At 34.9% G+C, this 26,780-nt stretch overlaps 1 long non-coding RNA gene across 16 annotated transcripts; it reads right to left on the reverse strand.

Annotated features, from left to right (window-relative positions):
- Positions 1-22,995: 22,995 nt before the first annotated feature.
- Positions 22,996-26,780, reverse strand: LOC110894078. 16 transcript variants are annotated; one of them, XR_004874442.1, is made up of 10 exons: positions 26,452-26,780; positions 26,289-26,337; positions 25,886-26,166; positions 25,494-25,654; positions 24,730-24,836; positions 24,421-24,647; positions 24,056-24,264; positions 23,839-23,917; positions 23,619-23,664; positions 22,996-23,515 (listed from the first exon to the last, which is right to left on the reverse strand). It is a non-coding gene; the product is annotated as an uncharacterized LOC110894078 (long non-coding RNA). The 16 variants fall into 16 exon arrangements; XR_002566102.2 differs by having other exon boundaries at positions 24,046-24,264; XR_004874440.1 differs by having other exon boundaries at positions 24,046-24,264; positions 24,421-24,658.

Genomic DNA, 26,780 nt, shown 5'->3' on the forward strand with positions numbered 1-26,780 from the left:
CCAGTTTGCAACATTTTAACCGTACGTCGTTAAAAAAAATCAGCTAGCTATAATAACATAACTTTTATCTTCATTTTTTTTAATATTTCTTTAAAGTCGACACATCTGAACACCCTTAACAAGATCTATTTTACATTCTAGTAAATCTTATATTTTATGACCAATTTCAAAACTAGTTCCTATTCATATACCATTAAAAATATGGGATGTCATCCATACTTTATGATACACACTTTATGAAACTTATTAGACAAAAAGATGATATATACATTTTCATGTTCTTGTACTTTTAAAATGATGTGGAATAAATCTTGACTATTGATGCATAAACAGAAGCATATTTCTTTATGTTCAATTATTAAAGTGAAATTGTGAACAAATTTCATTTGAATGGTTATTATAATATATAAAAAGGAAACATCTTTAGGTATTTTAAAGAACAATTCTTCTTTTTATTGTACAAAAATTTAATATAGTTGTTTGTCTTTGAGGGGATCACGCTTTAAACTCTTTAAAAATGGTCCCAAATTCCAAATAGACATTTTTCAAAAGTATTGTATTATTCTTTTTCACATCCAATAAGTGTTTCTATTTGAGTGGACATGGTCACATATGTAGTGGAGGTTTAGCATATGTCAGTCTACATACCACATGCTTTATGTAGAGGGTATTTTTTATGATTGAGAACATCCGTAACGGGATCTTATATCACGCCATATCCTCCGATAACGTCCTATAGCGCCTATGAACACCATTACGGGGGACGCTATGGATGAGAAAATTTCAATCCTCGCGAACACCATCACGGCGTGACCCATTCTTCCTCACTCTCACACACATATATATATATATATATATATATATATATATATATATATATATATATATATATATATATATATATATATATATATATATATAGGGTAAGGTTCATGCAAGAACCACCTTTATTGCGAGAACCGCGAGAACCAATGTGAACACAAGCTAAAATAGCTAAAAAAACCTAAAAAAAACCCTAAAAAAAACCTAACCCCCACCCCCCAAAAACCTAAACCCCCCCCCCAAAAAAAAAAAACCTAACCCCCCCCCCCCCCAAAAAAAAAAACCTAACCCCCTCCCCCCAAAAGCTAAATGCTAAAAACTAAAACCTAAAAAAAACCTAACCCCCCCCCCACCCCACCCCCCCCCCCCAAAAACCTAAACCCCCCTCCCCTACCCCCCAAAAACCTAAACCCCCCCCCCACCCCCCAAGCTAAAATGCTAAAAACTAAACCCCCCAAAAAACCTAAAAAATCTAAAAAAAATCAAAAAAAAATCTAAAAACTTTTTTTATTTTTTTTACTATTTTTTATGTTCAAATCGCTACTTTTAGTAGCCAAAAAAAAAAATTTTTTTTTTAAAAAAAAAATTTTTTTTTTGGATACTAAAAGTAGCGATTTTTATATAAAAAATAGTAAAAAAATAAAAAAAAAATTTTTGGGTGTTTTTTAGATTTTTTTAGGTATTACTGTTTGTGTTCACACTGGTTCTCGCGGTTCTCGCAATAAAGGATGGTTCCTAACGGATCTTTGTCCTATATATATATATATATATATATATATACCTATATATAAAGCCCCATACACCCAACTACACACTCAAGTTATATAAAGCGCCATAAAGCTCCTCTCTTACGCGTTTCGCCACTTGTCACATAACGCCTCATAATTGATGACTGCACATAGCTTTAGGAAAGATTTTGTGACATGTAAAGTAAAACATCAACACAAAAGACAAATCAATGTTGATACAAAACTGTAAAGTCAAAGTGATATAAAGTACCACTTGAGGTGTGATAAATCGCACTTATCACATATGTGATGAGACAATTGATATATCGCATATCATGTTGCCTAAAACTCGACAAACGATATCATTATTATGTAACCGCGTTACAAAGATAACTTAAAGATTTGATTGCTTAGTTAACAGGTTAGTTTTGGTGTAACTTGACAAGTATGAAAGAAATAAACTTTGTTATCTGTAATTATCATTAAATTTGATTACCACACGGTTGAATTGATCGTTATGTGGAAATGTTGATTATACACATTTAAGTTTCACCGTCATGCCAAGTTTGATTAGGGGTGTTCATCGGTTCGGTTTATGGTTTATTCGGTTCGGTTTATTCGGTTTTCAAAATTTTGTACCCCAAACCAAACCAAATAAAGAATATGCAAACCGATCCAAACCAAACCAAATTCAATTTGGTTTGGTTTCGGTTAGTAACCAAATAAACCAAATCTAACCAAATTGTATCTAAGTACTTTTTTTCCTAATTTATGTTTATGTTTGTGTTCCAACTTCCGAACATCACAACTAATTGACAAAGAATTAAAGTGAGCATAACTAGTTAGTACTCTATTAAAAATATATGTATTTTAAAGAAAATGGATAAAAGACATGACTTTAGTTAACATTTATGAGGAAAATATGAGAAACAGATTAAATGAAGGACAGATTAAACGAAGGGATTGTGACTCAAATGTAACTTTCATTTATCAATTTTCTTTCTAGCTTAAAAAATATTTAAATTCTGTATTCTGCGCATACAAATAAGTCTTATATAATCTTTCTTTTTGTTATATAAAGCTAGAATGATAGCCGAATAGTATCAACTAGGTTGTTGTTCTAATTCATAATTATTGCCCCTTCTACTACAAGAGATTCTTGGCCTTAAATTTAGACCGCATAAAAAACTATTTTTGGCTGATAAATTGTATATGATTTATAAAATATTATTATTTTTATTTAATAATTAATTAAGTTAAATGGTTTATTCGGTTATTCAAATAAACCGAAAAAACCAAATAAAATAAAACGTGGATCCATAAACCGAACCAAAAACCATATTCAAAATTCGGATTCGGTTAGAAACCAAACCAAAAACCGAATTCGTTATTCGGATCGGTTTATTTGGTTACGATTACGGTTCGGTTTACGGTTTTTATTTGGTTACGGTTTTTTCTGGACACCCCTAAGTTTGATTATATATGGTCAAAGTTGAATCACCATCAAGTTAAGACTTTGGCCATCCTTAATATCAGAGTTAGATGTCGAAAATTTGAGTACTTGTAGCTTGAACTTTGACCATGGAACCAACATTAGCCTTCAAATCATGGGTCAACAATCAAAATAAAATTTGATCGTAAAGTTGAATAATAGTAAAGTCTATAAGGTTTTGATATAATTGGTTATTGTGATTTGTCTATACAGGTTGAGCTTAAGTTCACGATGAAGAAGGCTGATAACAAAGGTCGATTTTTGATGTGGGAAAGTTAGCTAAGACATAAACTAAAGAACAAAGGTCATGGACTTTTGTGGTAGAAAGAAATGGTAAGTTGCATTATGTTTTATGACGAGAACCATTGATAATTTGTGATTTCAAATTTCAATAAGACATTTTTGGCGCGGAGTGTGAGTATGCATCCTAATAACATTAGTTACAATCATTATTCTAATTAATTATTTTTGTATGACGCTCTTGTTAGCTATCCATCCTAGACTCTATCAATTATAAACACAAAATCTGTAAAAAAAAAAAACAAAAGAACCCAAAAAATACAAGATCACTAAAATCCAAAGAGTTTTTTTTATCTTGATTGTTTGATATTATCTTAATGACGGATCTTCTGACTTGGTTGTTATATTAATTATACTTATATGATGGTATCTTGCACTTGGAGGTGTGGGCTATAACTCTATATAAGTCATATTAATCGATATAACACCATCGAATTTGAAAGTGAAAAAAATATTATTACCAGGGATTATTAGTCATAGATAGCAAAGGTGGGTGTGTTATATAATACTTTGGGGCTGTTTGGCTAAGCCTATTTTAGTGACTTATTTACTTATTTACTTTTTGAAAAATTAAAAGGTGTTTGGGTTAATTTATTATGTGAGAGGAATAAGTAAATAAGTCATTCCATTATGACTTATTTGCTTTTCAAATAAGCAAATAAATAAATAAGCCATTCCAATAAGCTTAGCCAAACAGCCCCTTTGTATTATTATTAAGTTTTAAGAATGGGTATAAATAATAAATCTTGACTAGATGTAAAATGAAGTTCTATTACCAAATAAAATCAAAATTATCGTTCAAAAGGTTGGGTACATAAAACGGAAAATATATGGTATAAGTTGTTACAACTTGGTATAAACTAGTGGGATTCCTCCGTGCTTCGCGGCGGGAATTCGGTTAGTATCAATTCGGTTCGTTACGGTACCGACACTTGCTATAGCAATTGAAAAAGAAAACCCACATTTCCTAAACGGTCCGACACGTGTTTTACACTGACTGAAACCATATAAACAAATACCGGTATTGGTACGGTGTCTACCCTTGCTATACCTTACGATACCAAAAACACTTTGTTTTGAATACAACTCCGTTTTCAATAAACTTTATGAAATAAAAAAAAAAAGTTAAATACACATTCGTATTCATCTTGTTTTAAAACTTAATAAAGACAAACATCAAATTAAATGTAATCTAAATGGATGGGGAATTAAGAAAAAAACTCCTTTCAGTGTAACTGAAGCCAAAATGCAAGTGATACTTTCGCATATTTCATAGAAAAGATCACGTGCTTACAAAATGTGAATTAGTTTCTAATTTCAATCCTTTATCTTAACGTTCTTTATCTCTTCACTGTTCACTGGCACCACCACCAAGACACCACCTCCACCAGCAAATAGCACGCCTACCACCACCTCTTGTGGACCGACACCTTCTCACCACCGCCACCAGCTTCATCGTCTACTACCATTTCTCTACATGACCACCAGCCTCCACCGCCGGCCAGTTCCCACCACCGCCACCGTCTTCCTGTTTCTTCCGGCGAGATCTCATCCGCTTCTCGCTCTGTGATCGTGTCTCTCAGAATAGGCATCGGTGGTTGATGGTGTGTGATCGTGTTTCTCAGAGTGGGCATCAGTGGTTGATGGTGTTAATTTTTAGAGAGAGAAAGATGGAACATAAAGAAATGATGGCAGGCCATGGCCGGTGGAAATATTGTTGTTGCTGTGTGAACTACTAAGGAGGAAAACTTCAGTGTCAAAAACATAAAAGTCAAAAATACACTGGCGCAACTATGCGATGTCTTTTGATATATATAATAACTAGAGTTATTAAATCCGCGCGTTGCGCGCTGGGTGAGTATCAGTTCGTTTAATTACGATACTGAGACTCGTTATAGTAACCAATAGAGGAAAAAAATCATGATATGACCAAAAATATATCAACACGGCGGGAATTTGATCGGTATCGGTTTGTTTTGTTACGTCACCTCACTCGTTACAACAACCCATAGAGAAAAAAAAATCTTGATATGATCAAAAAATACTGACACGTGAATTACATCGATAAAAAACAAACACAACTTACATAAGACTATGGGGTATGGGCCGGGGGTTGGTGCGTGGGTTGGGTACAAACGCCCAAGTCATCACCCCGGGTGGGTTTGGGTTTCGGCGTGGCCCCTTGGGCAGGGGTTTCAGCCCGGGCGTTGGGCATGCCTAGCGGTCCTCCATTGGTTGGTTGGCTAGGTCATAGCAGCTATGTTTAAAATTTAAAAAATAACCGTTTTTAGGTTTTTTTTATTTTATTTTATTAAAACTGGCCAACCCACGCGGGCTAGCCACGCCCCGCCCCACCGTACCGACCCAACACGTCACTCACCACTAAAGGACTCGAAGTCCACGTGTGAACCCATGCCCCAAACCCCTGCCACACTATACCCCACAGTATAAGATATATAAAAGAACCACATAACACATGTAAAAACCCACTAAATAACACATATAAAAAATATTTAATAATATTTAATAAAAGATGAAGTGAATCTAGTGTTCATTCACTTCATCTTTTATTAATATACAACTAGTGCTAATACCCGCGAATTTCGCGGTGTTGGGAAATGATATGTTTTTTATTTTTTTGAAAAAAAAAATACGTTTAAACTGATCATAAACAAACTGTACGCATGAACTTGTTTTGGAATAAATAATACGTCATGAAATAAAAAAATATATACTTCAAATATTTTAAAAACTTTAAAATGCTACTTATTATACAAAATTGATGTCACACCCCCAAATTACCACCTAGGGCGTGTCCCTAATGGAGGTGTAACGATTCAACAAAGAGCCACCAATCATATCAAACACAAGTTATAATGTAATAAAATACCCAATTGAAAGAAATGTATCGTTTGAAAGTTAAACCAAAACCAAAGTATTGAGCGGAAGCATAAATGAATAAGTGTGTAAATGTATCAAAACCAATCAAAATAACTGTTTATCATGACCACAACCACTCCAGCAGCATTAGACAGCAAGCTCCCACGTTCCTTCAATAATTACCTACAAGCATGTAAACAAGTGTGTCAGACTACGCTGGTGAGTTCAAGGTTTGTGTTTGTTTACCAAGTTGTGTTACCGATCAAGTGAGTAAAACAGTTTACAAAATGATATGTTGTTTGTTGTTGTGATGTTTAATGTTTCGATGTTTTGATGTTGTTATTACTCGAGTACCGAATGGCCAGATGATATGTGATTGCCAACCCCAATGCCTCTATCAAAGCATTGGTCATGTTTTAAGGTAATTAGTTCACGACCGTTCTCCTCGAACGTCGTGAGGGTGCCAAACCTAATAGCGCTATCAACTAATAACCCCCGTTGCCCTACAAGCAACGACCCGGTAGATGTAGTGGTCTTACAATGATAGAAAAACTGAGTACAATAACCAACATCCCGTTACCCATGCATTCCTCCTCGGAATGTTACCCGTTATCCCTTCACTGGGATCCATGCTTGAGAAAAGAGCAATGAACTCACCTTTGGTTTGCTCGGTATGTTTATTCACGTATTCAAGTTAATCAATCAAGTCCTAGCATGGTTGTCACAGCTAATTAGTTTCACATAGACTCGAGTCACATAGTTTCTTACTCATATTACACAAGTAGCACACATGCATTTCACGTATTATCATGCGAGTCACAGTAGCCAATCATATCACAAAGCGGTCTACTAATTCACACGAAGTCAAGTGTTCATATCTCACATACATTCATCATAGTGATAGGCTCATTTATATGCACTTACACTCACAATTAAATCCTAGGTTACTGGACTCATCAGCCCATCAATTAAATTAAGTTAATTTTTGAGTCCCAACCCCTTAAGGTCCCGTTGTGTTTCCTGGACTGAATGTAAAGCCCAGTTACAATAAAAACTATTAGGCATTACTCGGCCCAACCTCAAGGCATGTTTTATTGTTTTACAACTTGAAGTCCACGAACATTACGCACATAAAATCCTCCGATCTATACATCGATATCGGCACACATCATAACATGTTCAGTACACACGATGTTCTAACTATACAGCCTAAGTCATTACTTCAATTGATGTGCGGGTCTCTTTTATTCCGCAGTCCACTCATTTACGCGGCCCACTCGTTAACCCGTTTACCCAACATGTTTCATACATCCAACCCATATGGAGGAGCCGGCTGGCCCAACTGGCCCGATTCATCATGCGCAGCCCAGTTCACATGACCGAATTATGATGTAATGTGGTGTGAAGCCCAGTTTAATTGAATTAATCACTAAGTAACTCATTCGTTTATCCCCTAATAACTTATGTAAATTACAACTGCAATTACCCATATTTATAGTCATATACCATTATATATCGTGCCACCCTTCTAACCAATAACAGACAATAGCAATTATGTTTATGTCACCAATGCTTCTTACTAAATCACATATTATTGGACCATACAACCTCCTTATGCTATTGGACCCCTTTTTATTATATAACCTCAATTCACAAGTATTATTCTAATCACACTATTACATGCAAAATTTATTAATTTCCTTTGTTGATGTTTGAGCTACAACAGAAATCACATGGGCCGATTCCCTTTATGTAAATTGATAAGGCTCAATTAATTAACAAGCTGACAAATCAAAAGCAAGAATTCAAACAATAACATCAACTACTCTTTATCTATTTCACATAATATTAATACCTGACTATTCTGAAAACCTTGAAATAATGTGCACATGCTTCGATTCACGCATGGGCCGCCATTTATAATATCAAAGTGATTCATATGTGTTTAACCTCTATTGAACCGATAGGAAAATATTCAATCAATGCACATGGCCATTCCTCTAATACTTAGATAATATTCAGTCGTGATCATGAGACAATTAGTTAATATTCAGCCGCCCTAGATCTTGCTCGGATCTATTAGTTGATTAACATAAACTATGCAAACCTCATATATCATACCAATCTAATCAAGTGTAATTTAAGATCCGTACATCGTATTAACACATCTATAAGCATGTTATAAGTCATAGCCATCGATTAATAAAAACACTAGCACTTTATAACTAACATGAGTCTTAAAACACAATCTGGTAATTCCCAATACATTCACATCGGCTAGACCATTATCATAACGAACCTCCTAGCATCGCTTTAATCATGCAACAACACCACATCAACATACATATAATTAGCTAATTAGGACTACCCATAAACAAGATCATCAAATAAGAATCAGTATGCACATGGTTCAATTTACAATTTGCATATATCAAATAACTTGCAAAAGAGATTACTAACCCAATAATAAGGTTGACCGGAATAGTGTTTCGTGAGGGGGGGGGTCTCCTGTCGCACTTACGAATTGGAAGCAGTAGGGTTTTTTTTAATTGATATAGATATATAACAAGTGCATGGAATAAATCCTAAACATAATCGGAACATAGTGGGCCCCTAAATAAAATCGGAACATAGTGGGCCGAACCCACTTGGAACCTACTTGGACTGCATTTTGTTTAATTACACATTTGGGCTCTTCGAATATTGGGTCAAGTATAACATATTAAACCGAAAACATAGTGGGGCCGAATTGGTTTTGGGGATTGGAACTGTAGTAGGACGAAGTGTGTAAGGGCGGCCCAATATTCCTGCAGCCCAAATCATGGCTTGACAAAAAAACTAGACTACACGCATAAGTATACACGGGCATGATTACATAAAACAAGTTTATGGACGGAGAACAGTGAAAATTATAAATACGAGGTTACATGATACTAATCTTGAAAGTCCGGGTTGTCACATCATCCCCAACTTGAAAGAAATTTCGTCCCGAAATTTAGTACGTGGTTACTAAGGAAGTTAGTTAGGTTGCGTGTTTTTCCTGGTTTTCCTGGGGTGTCACATCATTCCCTACTTGAAAGAATTTTCGTCCCGAAAATTGTTCTAAAACAGTAGCTTGAAGTGAGTTCCGACGAACTCGATCTATAGATACCTTACAACGCTTGGGGGGGGGGGCTAATCTTGTGATCGGTGGAAATCATGGTATCGTTGTTAGCGTTTCGTTATATCAGTTGCAATCAAAGAAACAGGGAATTAATGAGGTTCGTACAAAGAATCGAGCGAAACAGGGGTCCATTAAACATCCGAAGGATTTGGCCAGCAAATTTTGTTGTCTAGAAGTAATTTCCAGTAGTGGTGCATGGCGGCATGGCACAACAGGGAGGTTCGTTACATTGCGGTCGCGCGAGTGTATCATTTGTCCAAAACAGAGTTTGGTGGGTAAAGGTTAGTGTTGCAAAACGACAAACGCGTGTAACTGTGACTGCTTCACTTCTAGCGGCGATGACAAGTGAAAGTGATAAGGTTCGTCTACAGGGATGCGTGGGTATCGTTCTCCTAATCCCGTGTTCGTTCGGAAGTTCCATCTAGCGATGCCATCACATGGTTAGCTCTATTGAAACAAGGGTGCACTGGAGGCCCTTGTGATCGGTCTAATTGGTGCATTCGGTACCGACCAAGTAATGCCTCCCACTTAAATCCAATGGCCACGGTTTCCACCGGAGATTGTAGGTCGTGCAGTTCCTCTCCGTAACACCATCATGGTATATCGCTGGATCATCGGTACCCTCGGATAGAAGCGATGCTCCGCGTGTTGTAGGGTTGGGTTTCAAAAGCTGCAAAGACGTTCTCCGATTTTATTTCTCAGGAATTCACAGCTCCCCGCTATGCTAAGGAGGTTGAAGTTGCGAAACCTTCGAAAATCCTATGATGAAGCTGTGATAGTATCTAGCGAACCTAAGGGATTTCTGTTTTCCAATAAGGAATCTGAAATTGCATAAGGTCAATCTAAAATTCCGCCTAACGATGTGGAAGTAAACCAGCTCACTCTTCAGAAGGCATGTCAGAAAATTCATGGATAAGTGGAAGACACTCGATCTTCCTTTCTTAAAGTGGCGAATCGGTGACAAGAGCTAGTATAGCAGAGTAGCCCTTCCGTAGACACTTCTGGGCTTTCACGACTGTGACAATGCCAACAACGGCACCACTATGATGATCTTAAACTGATAAGGATTCCCCACTGGGGAGAGGGAACGCACGATTTTCTTTTTGCAGAGAATTTTCTGCTTGATACATAGATATCCATGTCCAGGTCAACGACCATGTCAACTTACAAGAGTATTGGGAAGTAGGTCAATGTCGAACACTTGACCCACGAGATCAAGTTTACAACCAAAAAGAATATGAGAAGCTTCTATCGATTTACTATCAGTCAGTTCTACTACATGCTTATTTACAAGAAAGGTGGAAGTCAGTCCTAACTAACGACTGAACCCTAAGGCACCAAACTCCAATCGAAACAAGAGTCAAATAAAACAGAAGCAGAAGAAGATCATTCAAAGAAGACGTACCGGTCTCAACATTGCCATCATTGCGAGTCTCCCCCAGCGCCAATAGTAAATACTCTTCCACGCGCTCCGTTCCCACCATTGTTCCCATTGTTGCCGCTCCCAGTATTGTTGTTGTTGCCAGCATTCTGATTAAGCTGAGGGCAATCCCTCTTAAAATGACCCTCATCACCACACTGAAAGCACCCCTTTTGATTTCCCTGGTTCTGTTGAGACTGTTGCCCTTGCTGTCTCTGATTCGGCTGAGTCTGCGGCTGCTGCTGCTTTGGCTGAGGAGCCCTACAATCCTTGGCCTCATGGCCTACCTTGTCGCACCTGCGACAAACTCGTTCACACTGCCCATAATGATGAAACCCACATTTGCTACACTGAGGCTTCTTTCCCGCATAAGGTCTCTGATTTTGATTCACCGAAGATGTTTGGCTAAAGCTGCGAGTACTGCCAGTGTCTGTCTTCTTTTGGGGTTGAACCGAGTTGGACGCCTTGTCCATATCACCCCACTTGCGTTTACTATCAGTGACAGGAGTAGTGGCTGTGGTGGCGGCAGTAGTAGCTTTGGAAACACGCGGTGGCAGTGAGTTGCTTTCCACCTCCTGATCAATAATCTTGTGAGTCAACCGGACAATCTGGGTTAAGTTATTGAGGTTTGCAGCAGTAACCAAACCCTTCACTCGCGGAGGTAACCCCTTGATGAATAACTCGATCCTTCGAGACATAGGTCGAGACAAATTCGGACACAAGTCAGCCAGCTCATACGATCGCTTCACATATGCCTCAACCTCAGATCCCACCAGTTTCAGATCGTAGTACTCGTTCTCTAACTTCTGTATCTCATCACGAGGACAATATTCCTCCCTCATTAATTCCTTGAAGTCGTCCCAAGTAGTGGCGTTTGCTGCATCAATACCCAGCAGCTGAACCTGGGCATTCCACCAGGTTAAGGCGCCATCCTCAAGCGTGCCTGTCGCATACTTCACGCGGTCCCCCACAGAACAGTTGCACATAGCAAACACTGACTCAGCTTTCTCGAACCACCTCAATAGTCCCACAACCCCTTCCGTTCCGCTGAAGGTCTGTGGCTTACAGTCCATAAACATCTTGAACGTACAGGCAGGCTGGTTGTTTGGGTGCGCTGAATGAAAGAAGATACAACACAAGAGTAAGAGTTGGGTTCACGATACAGGATTGAAAGTATTTGGTACAGTTCATACCAGCTTGGTAGGCTGCCAGAGCCTCAGCCACGCGTGTGTTTATCAGATTTGTTAACTCAGCCTGAGTCATGTTGATGCTACCACGTCCGTGTCCTCGTCCACTCATGTTTCTATTTATGGAAATGAACTAATTTAGGAGTCGAAAACGAGGAAGGTGCTCAGGTTTATCACGTTAAGAACGATTAACTACCATGTTAATACACAGATCGGGAAGAACCCCTCTTACATTCGTTAAGCCTCATTGGGATTTGCATGCACCACGCGTTATTATTATGTGTGCACCCATGATAATAAGGCGGTTTGCATGCTCCTCTCGATGCTTCTTAACTTATGTTTGAAGTTTCTCCCACCCCAATCAACACAAAATATGCACTATTAACAAGATTAGGATTTACTAGATGCGGGTGTTATGTTACACTGTCAATGTGTCATGATGCCTACCATGTCGTATCGTGCATGCTATAAATATAGTTACGTTTACTAGGCATATAAAGCATAAACTAACGAGGAACGAACCTTGCAGTCTGAAGCTGAGTGTCATGGTCATCGTTTGGATCAATTCGGTTATAGTCTGGTTTTATGAAAACATTTTTAAAACCGAGTTCTCTATAACCAGTGGCTCTGATACCAAACTGTCACACCCCCAAATTACCACCTAGGGCGTGTCCCTAATGGAGGTGTAACGATTCAACAAAGAGCCACCAATCATATCAAACACAAGTTATAATGTAATAAAATACCCAATTGAAAGAAATGTATCGTTTGAAAGTTAAACCAAAACCAAAGTATTGAGCGGAAGCATAAATGAATAAGTGTGTAAATGTATCAAAACCAATCAAAATAACTGTTTATCATGACCACAACCACTCCAGCAGCATTAGACAGCAAGCTCCCACGTTCCTTCAATAATTACCTACAAGCATGTAAACAAGTGTGTCAGACTACGCTGGTGAGTTCAAGGTTTGTGTTTGTTTACCAAGTTGTGTTACCGATCAAGTGAGTAAAACAGTTTACAAAATGATATGTTGTTTGTTGTTGTGATGTTTAATGTTTCGATGTTTTGATGTTGTTATTACTCGAGTACCGAATGGCCAGATGATATGTGATTGCCAACCCCAATGCCTCTATCAAAGCATTGGTCATGTTTTAAGGTAATTAGTTCACGACCGTTCTCCTCGAACGTCGTGAGGGTGCCAAACCTAATAGCGCTATCAACTAATAACCCCCGTTGCCCTACAAGCAACGACCCGGTAGATGTAGTGGTCTTACAATGATAGAAAAACTGAGTACAATAACCAACATCCCGTTACCCATGCATTCCTCCTCGGAATGTTACCCGTTATCCCTTCACTGGGATCCATGCTTGAGAAAAGAGCAATGAACTCACCTTTGGTTTGCTCGGTATGTTTATTCACGTATTCAAGTTAATCAATCAAGTCCTAGCATGGTTGTCACAGCTAATTAGTTTCACATAGACTCGAGTCACATAGTTTCTTACTCATATTACACAAGTAGCACACATGCATTTCACGTATTATCATGCGAGTCACAGTAGCCAATCATATCACAAAGCGGTCTACTAATTCACACGAAGTCAAGTGTTCATATCTCACATACATTCATCATAGTGATAGGCTCATTTATATGCACTTACACTCACAATTAAATCCTAGGTTACTGGACTCATCAGCCCATCAATTAAATTAAGTTAATTTTTGAGTCCCAACCCCTTAAGGTCCCGTTGTGTTTCCTGGACTGAATGTAAAGCCCAGTTACAATAAAAACTATTAGGCATTACTCGGCCCAACCTCAAGGCATGTTTTATTGTTTTACAACTTGAAGTCCACGAACATTACGCACATAAAATCCTCCGATCTATACATCGATATCGGCACACATCATAACATGTTCAGTACACACGATGTTCTAACTATACAGCCTAAGTCATTACTTCAATTGATGTGCGGGTCTCTTTTATTCCGCATTCCACTCATTTACGCGGCCCACTCGTTAACCCGTTTACCCAACATGTTTCATACATCCAACCCATATGGAGGAGCCGGCTGGCCCAACTGGCCCGATTCATCATGCGCAGCCCAGTTCACATGACCGAATTATGATGTAATGTGGTGTGAAGCCCAGTTTAATTGAATTAATCACTAAGTAACTCATTCGTTTATCCCCTAATAACTTATGTAAATTACAACTGCAATTACCCATATTTATAGTCATATACCATTATATATCGTGCCACCCTTCTAACCAATAACAGACAATAGCAATTATGTTTATGTCACCAATTCTTCTTACTAAATCACATATTATTGGACCATACAACCTCCTTATGCTATTGGACCCCTTTTTATTATATAACCTCAATTCACAAGTATTATTCTAATCACACTATTACATGCAAAATTTATTAATTTCCTTTGTTGATGTTTGAGCTACAACAGAAATCACATGGGCCGATTCCCTTTATGTAAATTGATAAGGCTCAATTAATTAACAAGCTGACAAATCAAAAGCAAGAATTCAAACAATAACATCAACTACTCTTTATCTATTTCACATAATATTAATACCTGACTATTCTGAAAACCTTGAAATAATGTGCACATGCTTCGATTCACGCATGGGCCGCCATTTATAATATCAAAGTGATTCATATGTGTTTAACCTCTATTGAACCGATAGGAAAATATTCAATCAATGCACATGGCCATTCCTCTAATACTTAGATAATATTCAGTCGTGATCATGAGACAATTAGTTAATATTCAGCCGCCCTAGATCTTGCTCGGATCTATTAGTTGATTAACATAAACTATGCAAACCTCATATATCATACCAATCTAATCAAGTGTAATTTAAGATCCGTACATCGTATTAACACATCTATAAGCATGTTATAAGTCATAGCCATCGATTAATAAAAACACTAGCACTTTATAACTAACATGAGTCTTAAAACACAATCTGGTAATTCCCAATACATTCACATCGGCTAGACCATTATCATAACGAACCTCCTAGCATCGCTTTAATCATGCAACAACACCACATCAACATACATATAATTAGCTAATTAGGACTACCCATAAACAAGATCATCAAATAAGAATCAGTATGCACATGGTTCAATTTACAATTTGCATATATCAAATAACTTGCAAAAGAGATTACTAACCCAATAATAAGGTTGACCGGAATAGTGTTTCGTGAGGGGGGGGGGGGTCTCCTGTCGCACTTACGAATTGGAAGCAGTAGGGTTTTTTTTAATTGATATAGATATATAACAAGTGCATGGAATAAATCCTAAACATAATCGGAACATAGTGGGCCCCTAAATAAAATCGGAACATAGTGGGCCGAACCCACTTGGAACCTACTTGGACTGCATTTTGTTTAATTACACATTTGGGCTCTTCGAATATTGGGTCAAGTATAACATATTAAACCGAAAACATAGTGGGGCCGAATTGGTTTTGGGGATTGGAACTGTAGTAGGACGAAGTGTGTAAGGGCGGCCCAATATTCCTGCAGCCCAAATCATGGCTTGACAAAAAAACTAGACTACACGCATAAGTATACACGGGCATGATTACATAAAACAAGTTTATGGACGGAGAACAGTGAAAATTATAAATACGAGGTTACATGATACTAATCTTGAAAGTCCGGGTTGTCACATCATCCCCAACTTGAAAGAAATTTCGTCCCGAAATTTAGTACGTGGTTACTAAGGAAGTTAGTTAGGTTGCGTGTTTTTCCTGGTTTTCCTGGGGTGTCACAATTGATATCCAGCAATTGTAAAATACCAATTTTTACCTTCAGATACCTACCGACATCGTACCGAACTTTTTCGGTACCGGTACCAGTACTCAATTTTAGCGATTTTTCGGTATATGTATTTTCGGTACCGGTATCACGCTCATCTCTACATATGGGACTTTTGAGGTTGACCTCAAAAGTGAAAAGTCAAAAAAAGTTGTATTTCTTTATACTTATTTCCAATTTGTATCAAGAAACTGTCCAGTTTAATTTATTGTCCAATTAGTATCAAGAAACTGTACCGTTTAACTTTTGAGGTCAAATATGTTTCGACCTCAGAATAATAAGAAATCATGAACTTGTGAAGTTTTCCGAAGTGGAAAGTGGAAACTACTTTAATTTGACATTTTGAGGTCAAATATGTTTGGACCTCAGAATAATAAGAAATCATGAACTTGTAAAGTTTTGAAGAGAAGCGAAAACTACTTTAATTTGACGGTTAGATCATGATATTAACATTGAAAGAAGCAATAAGATATAACTTTAAAAGCCATGTTTAGATCAACTGTTGCAAAAATGTATATGCAGTTTCACTTTTAAGGTCAACAGACCATCTTTAGAATTAATAAATAATATCAAATATGAATTTCTGATGAAAAGTAAAACATGACAGTTAACATAAACTTGTAGAGTACGTAAAAGAAAAAATTGGTGCAACTTTAGTAATAAGTAGCATGTTAGACCTCAATTACAATAGTTATAAGGTTAACCTTAAATGTCAAAAGTTCCCCTTTCCATGTCTTTGATCAATCCAACCCATCCAACCGTTTGTTGGTAGGTCAACACAATCCATTCAACCGTTTGGACTTGCATTAAAAACTTACACAATTTGACCTGAACCTGTTTTGACCCGTCACCAAACTAATCCATTTTGGAAACAAAAGCAATTATGAATCTTTGATATTTAACCAAAAACAGGGCGGATAAAGTTGTTGGCTTTCTTCTACGATCATTGTGCCCTACTAATCATTTACATCGACTTCTTTATCCCTGATTTTGGTGATTAACAAACTTGTAAAGAAACAATAGATGATTGAAAAATGTAATACGAATACCGTTTATTTGTGAGGAAGTACACACATTCACATGAATGCAAATCAGATCCATCATTTCCGATCTTATAACAAAAAACTTAACACTTACAATTCAAATTATATTGCAATAACTTAATATAAAATCATGAGAACAAATGAGGTTCGTTAATCAAAATAAGACCCTACAAACAAACCGAGATTGCGCAATAACATAAATTGCTAATAGTGAATCAGCATGGAATTGAAAATGGGATAATAAATAGGAGATTGAAACCGAACCTTATTCCATTGTGGATAGAAAGGTAGTCGAAATGGCGATGAAGATGAAGTTTAGGGTTTGTGTTCAGCCATTTGTGTAAACACAGAGTAGGTCCACTAAATAAAAACTATTCACCATAACATTTTTCCACCAAAATCAAAATCTCATCTCCAAATCGCTGCCACCTATCCTATAATTACATCAATAAAGTTTAGATTACCACTTTAAATATTGTTTTACTACATAACCATGACGAAATTATAAACCCTAGATCAAAATTCAAGATCATAATCAAACTCAAATTATTCATATGAACTAAAATGAAGTTTACAAATTAAGAATATAGTAGTATTAGGATGCTGGTTTGATAAAATAAGTGAAACAAAAAATGACCTTTTCCTCATTTGAAATAATAGGATGTTAAAAACCATCCCCTTCCTATTACTAGTGTTTCTTTATAAATTGTTACCGAAGAATTGCAGCGAAATTATTAAAAGTTGGTTAAATCTCGCAATGTTAATACTGTGAAACATATCATTATATGAGAAAAGCACATAAATCTGTTTTTGCTTACTTGAAGTCAATAATGTGACACTAAACTCATATATCCAATCCAATCGAAGACTGCATATACGTATTTAGACTTTGTAAGCTGACACACCAACTTTTTATAAAACTTGGACAAATTTTGCTCTGTTAACTCATCTGGCATACCTAATCAGGTACGGCGGTGTTGGTGCTGTAGAATATGTAAAACATTTCAGGAATCTCGTTAAGGACCCAACGTTGATACTCGACATGAAACCGATGAATGCAGTCACACGGACACCAAGTTATGATAATAATTTACATTTTAAAAATAAAGCAATTAGGAGGTTGTACCTAGGCAAGCATTAAAAGTACACTTTTGATGGCATTTAACGCACCTCGCATTATTCCTTTTTTCCTAAAATAAGTTATCCGACCAATTACTAATAAAGTATAACTAAAATTGGCCCCAATATGCAAAAATTATAACTTAAGCTATTAGGTTCAAGCTATAACCCAAATTGACCCGTCATGAAATAGAAACCCTTCTCACATGTCTCATTCTTTGTTAACAAAAGGCTATTTAAGCCTTAAAGAGAAGTATAAACCAAAGTGGCCTTTTCTTTTTGCATTTTAGAACAATTAATTTTTTTTTTCAATAATAGATTTATAGTGATTAAAACTTAATGCTCAACCAATATTAATTAAAAAAAAGACTTACTGTTACAGCTTGAACTGAAGGTGATTCGTTGAGATCAAATGGATTTGATAACTTTGATGGATGTACAAAAGGTGGCACATGCTGCTACAAAGAAAAAACACAATTAATTTTCACACCACTACTTCTAATCATACTAAAAACTAACAAATTATATCAACAAATGTTTGTAACAAACTTAAATTAGAAATGACAATAAAGTAATCTTAAACATGTATTTTCAAGGATGGATATAGCATTATCATTGTACATGTCCTACATCAGGTAAATAATACATAGTGATGCTAACATAATTCAAAAGTTGAAAGACGTAAAGAAAACTGCATTTATTTCTCACCAGAGGCATAGTTTGAAAGTTATTAACACAAACAAAGTTATCATTACACGCTTTGTATTGGCGAGATCGAGATCTCAAACGTTAACACCAACGATTTCAACACCCAATTAAAGAAGCTTGCAACTTTAGGTTGTTAACAAACAAATTTAGCTAATTAGAAAATCCAGAAAACTTCGTACAAATTGTCTAACAAATTACATAATTAAAAATGACCTAATTTGAAACATATTACAATACCTGGCTTGAGAAAAAACAAAAGTACAGAACTCAAAATGTGTCATTTTAGCAACAATTAAAGAGGCTATCACAACATCAAATCAAGAACAACATGGATACCAAACCATCAAAATAGCAATAAGACAACATTATTGAAACAAACATGAATGTTCAAAATCCTAATTGCGATACAATCGACCAAATATTTTCGCAATATAAAAACAAAATCTAGTACACGGAGGTAAAAATCAGAATAATATATCATTCAAACGCCATAAAAATTTATTAAAACTTATTATCAACATCAATTTTGTAACTTATTTCCAAAATTATAGATTCAAGTTCAAATTTTAAGATTTTATTAGTTCCTAGTTTATTAGTTCCTAGTTTGTAATACTTCAAAAACCCACATTTTATTAGAAATCAAATTTGTAACTTATTTCCAAATTTATAGATATAAGTTCAAATTTTTAAAATTTTAAGATTTCATTGGTTCCTAATTTATGATACTTTCCAAAAATTTTCTCAATCACATCAATTTCAAATTTCTCATATTTTTATGATCGAAACAAACCAAATTAATTCACTACAATTTGGGAAACCTTGAACATTAAAATCTGAGCTCTAGTAAACAAACTTGGTAGTTTGAGCAAACCGCCTATTTATATATTTATTTTACTTATGTATACATGCACATAGTTATTTAATACAAACAAATTTTAAGTTGATAAGTGCAATAAATCATGTAAACACATCCTATCTCTCCCATTACATATTGTAAGCATGACACATATATTGAAAAAACTCATATCTTTTATCTAATAAATGGTTCTATAAAATGCATGTGTTGAAACCACATTCTCCCCCACACAACTTTTCCCGTTCAAGTATCATATCAGTTACATATTTAATTACCTATTAAATTTATTATCAAAATCAAATTTGAAACTTATTTCCAAATTTATAGATATAAGTTCAAATTTTAAAAAATTAAAATTTCATTAGTTCCTAGTTTGTGATACATTTTCAAAAAAAAAAATACTCAATAACATTAATTTCAAATTTCTGACATTTTATTAGAAATTAAATTTGAAACTCATTGCCAAATTTATAGATATAAGTTCTAATTTTAAAATTTTAAGATTTCATTAGTTCTTAGTTTGTTATACTTTCCATAAAAAAATTCTTTATCACATTAATTTCAAATTTCTCAAATTTTATCAGAAATCAAATTTGTAACTTATTTCAAAATTTATAGATAGAAGTTCAAATTTTTAAAATTTTAAGATTTCATTGTTGCCTAATTTGTGATACTTTCTAAACATTTTATTAGAAATCAAATATGTAACTTATTTCCAATTTTATAGATATACGTTCAAATTTTCAAATTTCATTGGTTCCTAATTTTGTGATACTTTCCAAAAAAAATTTCTCAATCACATTAATTTCAAATTTCTTGCATTTTATTAGAAAATTATTTATTAGTTATTTCAGATTAAAAAAATTTAAGATTTTATTAGTTCTTAGTTTGTGATACTATTAGAAAAAAAAATGTCAATCACATTAATTTCAAATTTCTCACATTAGTTTGTGAAACTTTTAGAAAAAAAATGTTAATCTTAATTTCAAATTTCAGTCAGAGGAAAAAGCCTTATAAAGCAAACAATTGAAAATAAAGTATAATTAAACAAAAAATAATAATAAAAGGAATTTAATGAAAACAAAAAAGATATATATGATTGATGTTAGAAATTATCAATTACCATAAGAAATTCATTGGCTCTATTCAAATGCCTACAGAAAGATGGCTCCCTGATACTGATTAGAAAAATATAAGATATTAATATACAATAAGATGAATAGAAGGAATACAATACAGATTATAAAATTCTAAACACATAAACAAAAAATTTAAAATAAACATAAACAATTTTAAAAAATAACAATAATGTAGAATAGATAAATAACATAAACAATAAAAAAACAACGATTAAAAAGACAGATTAAATGAAAATAACAAAACAGATGATATAGAATAATAGATTCAACAAACATAAGAAAACAGATTTTATACGTAAAAGAATTAAAATTTTACATGAAGAAATTCTAATAAACATATTAAACAGAAAAAATACTTAACAAATCATAACAATAAAAAAATTATACATAATTTCCAAAAATTTATACAGATCTACATATCAAACACAATAATTAAAAGTTATAGTACAAAACATAATGTAGAAGATAAACATAAATTACCTTGATGAACTTTCCGTCATATTCAAAACCTACAAACAACGGTTACAAAAAAATAACGAATCAGATTACATATTACAAAATTTCAAATTTCAAAATAAAAAGAAAACAACAATCTGATGGAGTTATTATAAACAAAAATATATTAAGAAAATCGAAAAACTTCTCAGAATATTATTAGAAATTGATATTCATTTACAATATAATGATTAATGGTTCTGAAGATGTACCCTATCTGTTCGATTCTTCAATGATAACAAAAAAAATTACAGATTCAAATATTACATATTATTAAAGGAATAAAATACACACCGTCGATGTTCGAAGAATCGGTATAAGAGCTAATGAAGAATCGAACAATAGAAAGGAAAAAAAACCCTAAAATCAGTGATAAGAACAAAAAAATTACAGATTCAAAGATTACGTATTAGAGGAATAACATACATACCGTCGATGTTCGAAGAATCGGTATAAGAGCTGATGAAGAATCCAACAATAGAAAGGAAAAAAAACCCTAAAATCAGTAATAAGAACAAATAAAATTACAGATTCAAAGATTACGTATTAGAGAAATAACATACATACCGTCGATGTTTCAAGAATCGTTGTTAGATCTGATGAAGAATCGAATGATAGAGAGGTAAAAAAAACCCTAAAATCACAAAGAGTATAAGAGAAGAAAGGTGAATGGGAAAGTTGATCAGTTTGTTCTCTTAAATATGGACCGAAGATTGAGGACCCGAATTAGTTGCTGGATCCCGTGTCGGGCTATTCAAGGGAAATGAGAAGAATGAACATTTTGGCGGGAAAATGAGATTTAGAGGCCCTAGAAGAGGGACATGTGTCCCCTAATTAAGGCTTTTATTAGGTTGTATAGATAACCGAAAAGATAAGTAAATGAAGGGAATACGTTTTTCTGGTTTGAAATATAAATTGAAAGCCCATTACTCTAATACTTCTACTTGTTGGAGCTTCGTAACCAACAACCTCAAATTCGTTTTTTTGACCAATTGAAAAAACAATCATCGCCTAACGAAATATATTCGGCTTCAATTATATCATGCCATCCAATAACACTGTACCTATCGTAAACAAAGTATATGAAAAAATTTTATTAGTAATATACTGAAATATATTGAAAAATAAAGTAAAATAAAAGTAATCAATAACATGAGTAATCAATTGACAAACCTTGTTTGACCATCAATAGAATATACGAAGATTCTTAACCCAAGTATTTTCTTCAACAACTTTGATCTTTATTTCGAAAAACTCATATAAACCACCTAAGTCAGTAATTAATTTGGAAGGATTTACATTTGATAATAACATTAACATTTGTAGATGAATGTAAAGAATTGCTACCCCAATCTATAGGTAAGCGATTTTGCAAGTAGAAAGGTAGACTAAAAGAAAAAGAAAAACGGTTTTAAAGAAAACACTATAAAGTAGATGACTGTAAAGAATTGCTACCCCAATCTATAGGTAAGCGATTGCCATTTGGAATTGGAACGATCAAATTAGCGTAGGCTTTACACTTAAAAAAGAAAACACCATTGTTATTAGTAGAGATTTCTAAATGCCATACTTTTTTTCCACATGCGCATCAGATCAAACTCCATCCCCTCATACGTGCTTTCTAAAATCAAGAATACATTATGGATATCTTTAAAAAATGAGAAGAAATAAATAAAATAATCTTGTAAGTAACTAATAACATGAGTAGTACAACTTCAAGACAGATTCATATTCCATTATTGTTTCTTCCAATTTCCAATTTCCAATTTCCAAATATACTTTAGGAAGTACAAAAAAGAAAAAGAAACACCACCACTACTATTATCGACATTCCAAAGTAGAAAAGAATTGTTTTTTTTCTAGCAATAAATCATTAATAAAAACTACAGTTTGAGGCAGTGAAATTATTGATAACATTCGCTAGTCAAAACTGCTTTTGCGCCACCTTTGATTCGAGTTTTAGAAACACACACTGTCACCATTCTTCTATGCATTGGATGACAAAGCCGCCTCACAGCCACCAGCGGTGGTGATAATAACATAGGAGAGATAGTCTAAGGGGTTGGATTCACATTGTAGATTGCAGACTTCGATGATCAGTCTACCGCTCCTGTGAAGCAAGCAACACCTCAGCTCCGCCTTTACTATTAGGTTCGCCAACTTGCAAGTCGACAAAAACTCCAATGCGTTGTATATCATAACAAATGATGCCTACATATTCTAGCAGATTACAGCCCAAAATGCCTACAACAATGATGTCTATATTTTTTTAGGGTTAATACCATAAAACTTGATATACCATCGTGTGTCACTGGATCTGAAATACAAAAAATAAGTAACTCTAAATAACCAAAACTCGCTCTTAGCACGAACTTCAAAGGTGGCCCAAAGCTTCATACAATAAATCTCCGGTTGCTTACCTGACTCCGTAGGTACACCTCTACCAACAACCTGAAACTGATGGAACTGCACCAAATACAACAGGAGCACAGCTAACATTTATCATTTTAGAAAAAAAAAACTCTAACTTAAATAACCAATTTGGAAAAAATAAAAATATCCTATATTACTCGACCTATAAACAACAAATACATTAAATTTTCATAGAAGAATTTAAAGAAGTGATCAAAGCATACAAACCTCATAGCTCTTTTTCCGGCGCGAACTCTCGATTTGTCTTCAACGGCGACAAAGGTGTGCTTGAGGCGCTAACGAAGTACTTTAGGGAATAAAGATTAGTATATAAATGGATACATACGTCAATATAATACGACATCACGAATGCCAGTTCATGAACATCTTGGAAAATAATTGTTAACTAAGAAACGCATTCATTAGTGGGTTTACCGCGACATACAATGGGCAGGAAGAGTGGGGATTGAACAGGCCAATTACACAACCCGGGTCCATTAGATCCTTCTGTGGCAGTTAAGTTTTAAAGATGATCATCTTCAGGGATGAATTCATGTTCTCTCTCTTCATTTTCATCAAGATTTTGTTGCACGTGTGGATAGAGTCCAGGCCTTTACCACTATTTTCATCGGACTGTGATTCTCGTGGTGAGGCCTGAGATAATTCAATAACCAAATACTGATTTAGTGTTTCTAAAAAGTTCATTACTCGAACTGCATACATCAATGCGTTTGGCGAATCCGCCATTTGCAGCAAAGGTCAATCAAATTTATATATTTTAGTTAATTTTTTCAACAGAAAAAAACAAACCTGAGTCATATTTGGGGCGAAAACCATTGCAATATTGTGTGAATTCATCTTCTTGAGATGCTCGTGTTAGATAGCATCAGCGTTCAGATTGATGGCCCAATCGAGCAGGGCGGTTTTCGTTGGCGACTGAAGATGACAAAGGGCAATGCGGCCATCCTCTGGTTGACACTGAATTACTTGCTCAGGTGAAAGCGAATCCAACATCCCACTTAGCAGTTGGCCGTTCTCTAAACCATGGCTATATTATCATCAACTTAATCATAAAATTAAAAAATTAAATGCAATATTAATACAATAATCATCATACACCTTGATAACACTATCAATTGACATCATTGGCTGAAGTTAACATAAGAGGAAAAGAAACTCTATCAGCAGCCACTTGTAAAATGACATGATCTCCCCAGTAACCTATTCTGTAAATGCAAGCATTCAGTAACAGAAACGCAAATGTTAGTTGTATATAGATGTGCAGCTCTTTGCTCTAACCTTTTTGTTGATATTTTATACATTCTTTGAATATTAATGTAATCGCTTCAACTAATCAGCACACTCGACCACATCTAACAGCAAACTAATCAACAACTGTGAAAACTAAATCACCTATTTTTGGTTAAAGAATCAGCATCACCATCATTATTATATTATCACTGAAGAAATGGAAATTATTATAATTAAAAACCGAAGATAGACAGTATGGTACTCGGTTTTGAACTTATTTTAAATCACCTTTTTTTTTAATTTTGTAAGGCACTGGTTTGAGACTTTTAACGGTACCATTCCAAACCGGTACCAACTGAATATATACGATATGGTATTCATTTTTAGTTTTAACTAAATTTAACTATTGGTATTATACAATACGGTACCGTTTCGGTAGGTATACTTCATTCTGACCTAACACTTATAAATGAAAAAGCTTAGAAATAAGTAAAAGCATGAACAAAAAATGTACCACTCCGTGTTTTAGTAAAAATTGATGGCACAATTGAACACTTAATTGAGAATCAAACAACAATTACCTATAACTAATGGATCAAAACAAATAAAAATATGTAAAGACTACTTCTCACCAGATGAAGAAGACTTCCACTATTCCCTATTCTCAGTTACAGAGATTCCTGTAGCATCTCCTTGCACTGTTCTCGTCCGCGACATTCATTTTCACTTACTGGTTCCCTCCTCCAATGCCATGTCAAAGCTCGAACTTTGTCATGAGATGATACTCTCATGGCTACATAAGATAAAAATACTTTTAAATAAAAAAAAACCGTTTGGTCTAGTAAAATAGCCTTTAACCCAAGCATGCCTATTCAACGTGGTTCTATAACAATTTAAGTCATCACAAAACCATGAATAAAAAAAGTAACTTTTGGTTAAAACCCTAAATTTGTATTAAGAACCCATATATTTTTGAACCTAAAGACATTACAACATATCTTATAATCAAAGTATAGCTAATAACCTGAGATTTTTCTACAGCTTTTGTGAGACAACTCTTCCAGTCGTGCTCCATGAATCAAAGTAAACCCTAGAAAAATCATCGACTTTCTCCACCGCCATCTGTATATCATTTTAGATGAAGACATGTAACCCTCAATGAATGTGTTGTCTTTCTCCACAGCAATTAATTCAGCTATGGTTGAAGTAAAATAGAGTCCAGCTGAGACGTCAAACCACCGGAAAATCGGAAAGTTCGCCAGAGCCCTGTTCAACACCATCTTCAAGCCAACCCTAATGGGTGAACTTTAGCAGTCGGAATCAAAAGATTGAAGAAAAACAGTCAGATTTCGTCTAATACAACAAACCACAGTTCATAATTCCTTAAAGTAAACAAAACCCAATTCGAAATCAATCAAATAGAATACCTTTAGAGCCGGAGAAGAGAGAAAGATGTATGAATGGAAGACAGAAACCCTGGATGTGATGCGAATGAAAGTTGTATAGGAGATATACGAATCAAAAACAAAATTTCGTTATTAAATCTAACAAAATAAAAAAAAAACATTGGATTATTAGATGGAATCATACCTTGAAGAGGAAGATGAGAACCGATGGTCTAGCTGAAGGAGGCGGCTAGGGTTTCTCCAGGGAGAATGCGAATGAGGGAGTCGAAGATTGAAGATTGATGTGAAGTCGGATTTCAGATGAGATATACAAAACAAAAGAAATTATTAGTTATAAAATCTAAAATATCAAGAACGATACTTGATCCATTGACAAAATCTAACCTTTATGACGAAGATCAGAGTCGGATTCATAGAGGAACGAATGAGAGGCAGAGAACGATTCATTGATAACGCAGAAACCCTAAACGTGATTGATTGATGATGGAGGAAACAAACCCTAATAATCTCAAA

Source organism: Helianthus annuus, chromosome 12, assembly GCF_002127325.2.
Source record: "Helianthus annuus cultivar XRQ/B chromosome 12, HanXRQr2.0-SUNRISE, whole genome shotgun sequence".
Taxonomy (NCBI): domain Eukaryota; kingdom Viridiplantae; phylum Streptophyta; class Magnoliopsida; order Asterales; family Asteraceae; genus Helianthus; species Helianthus annuus.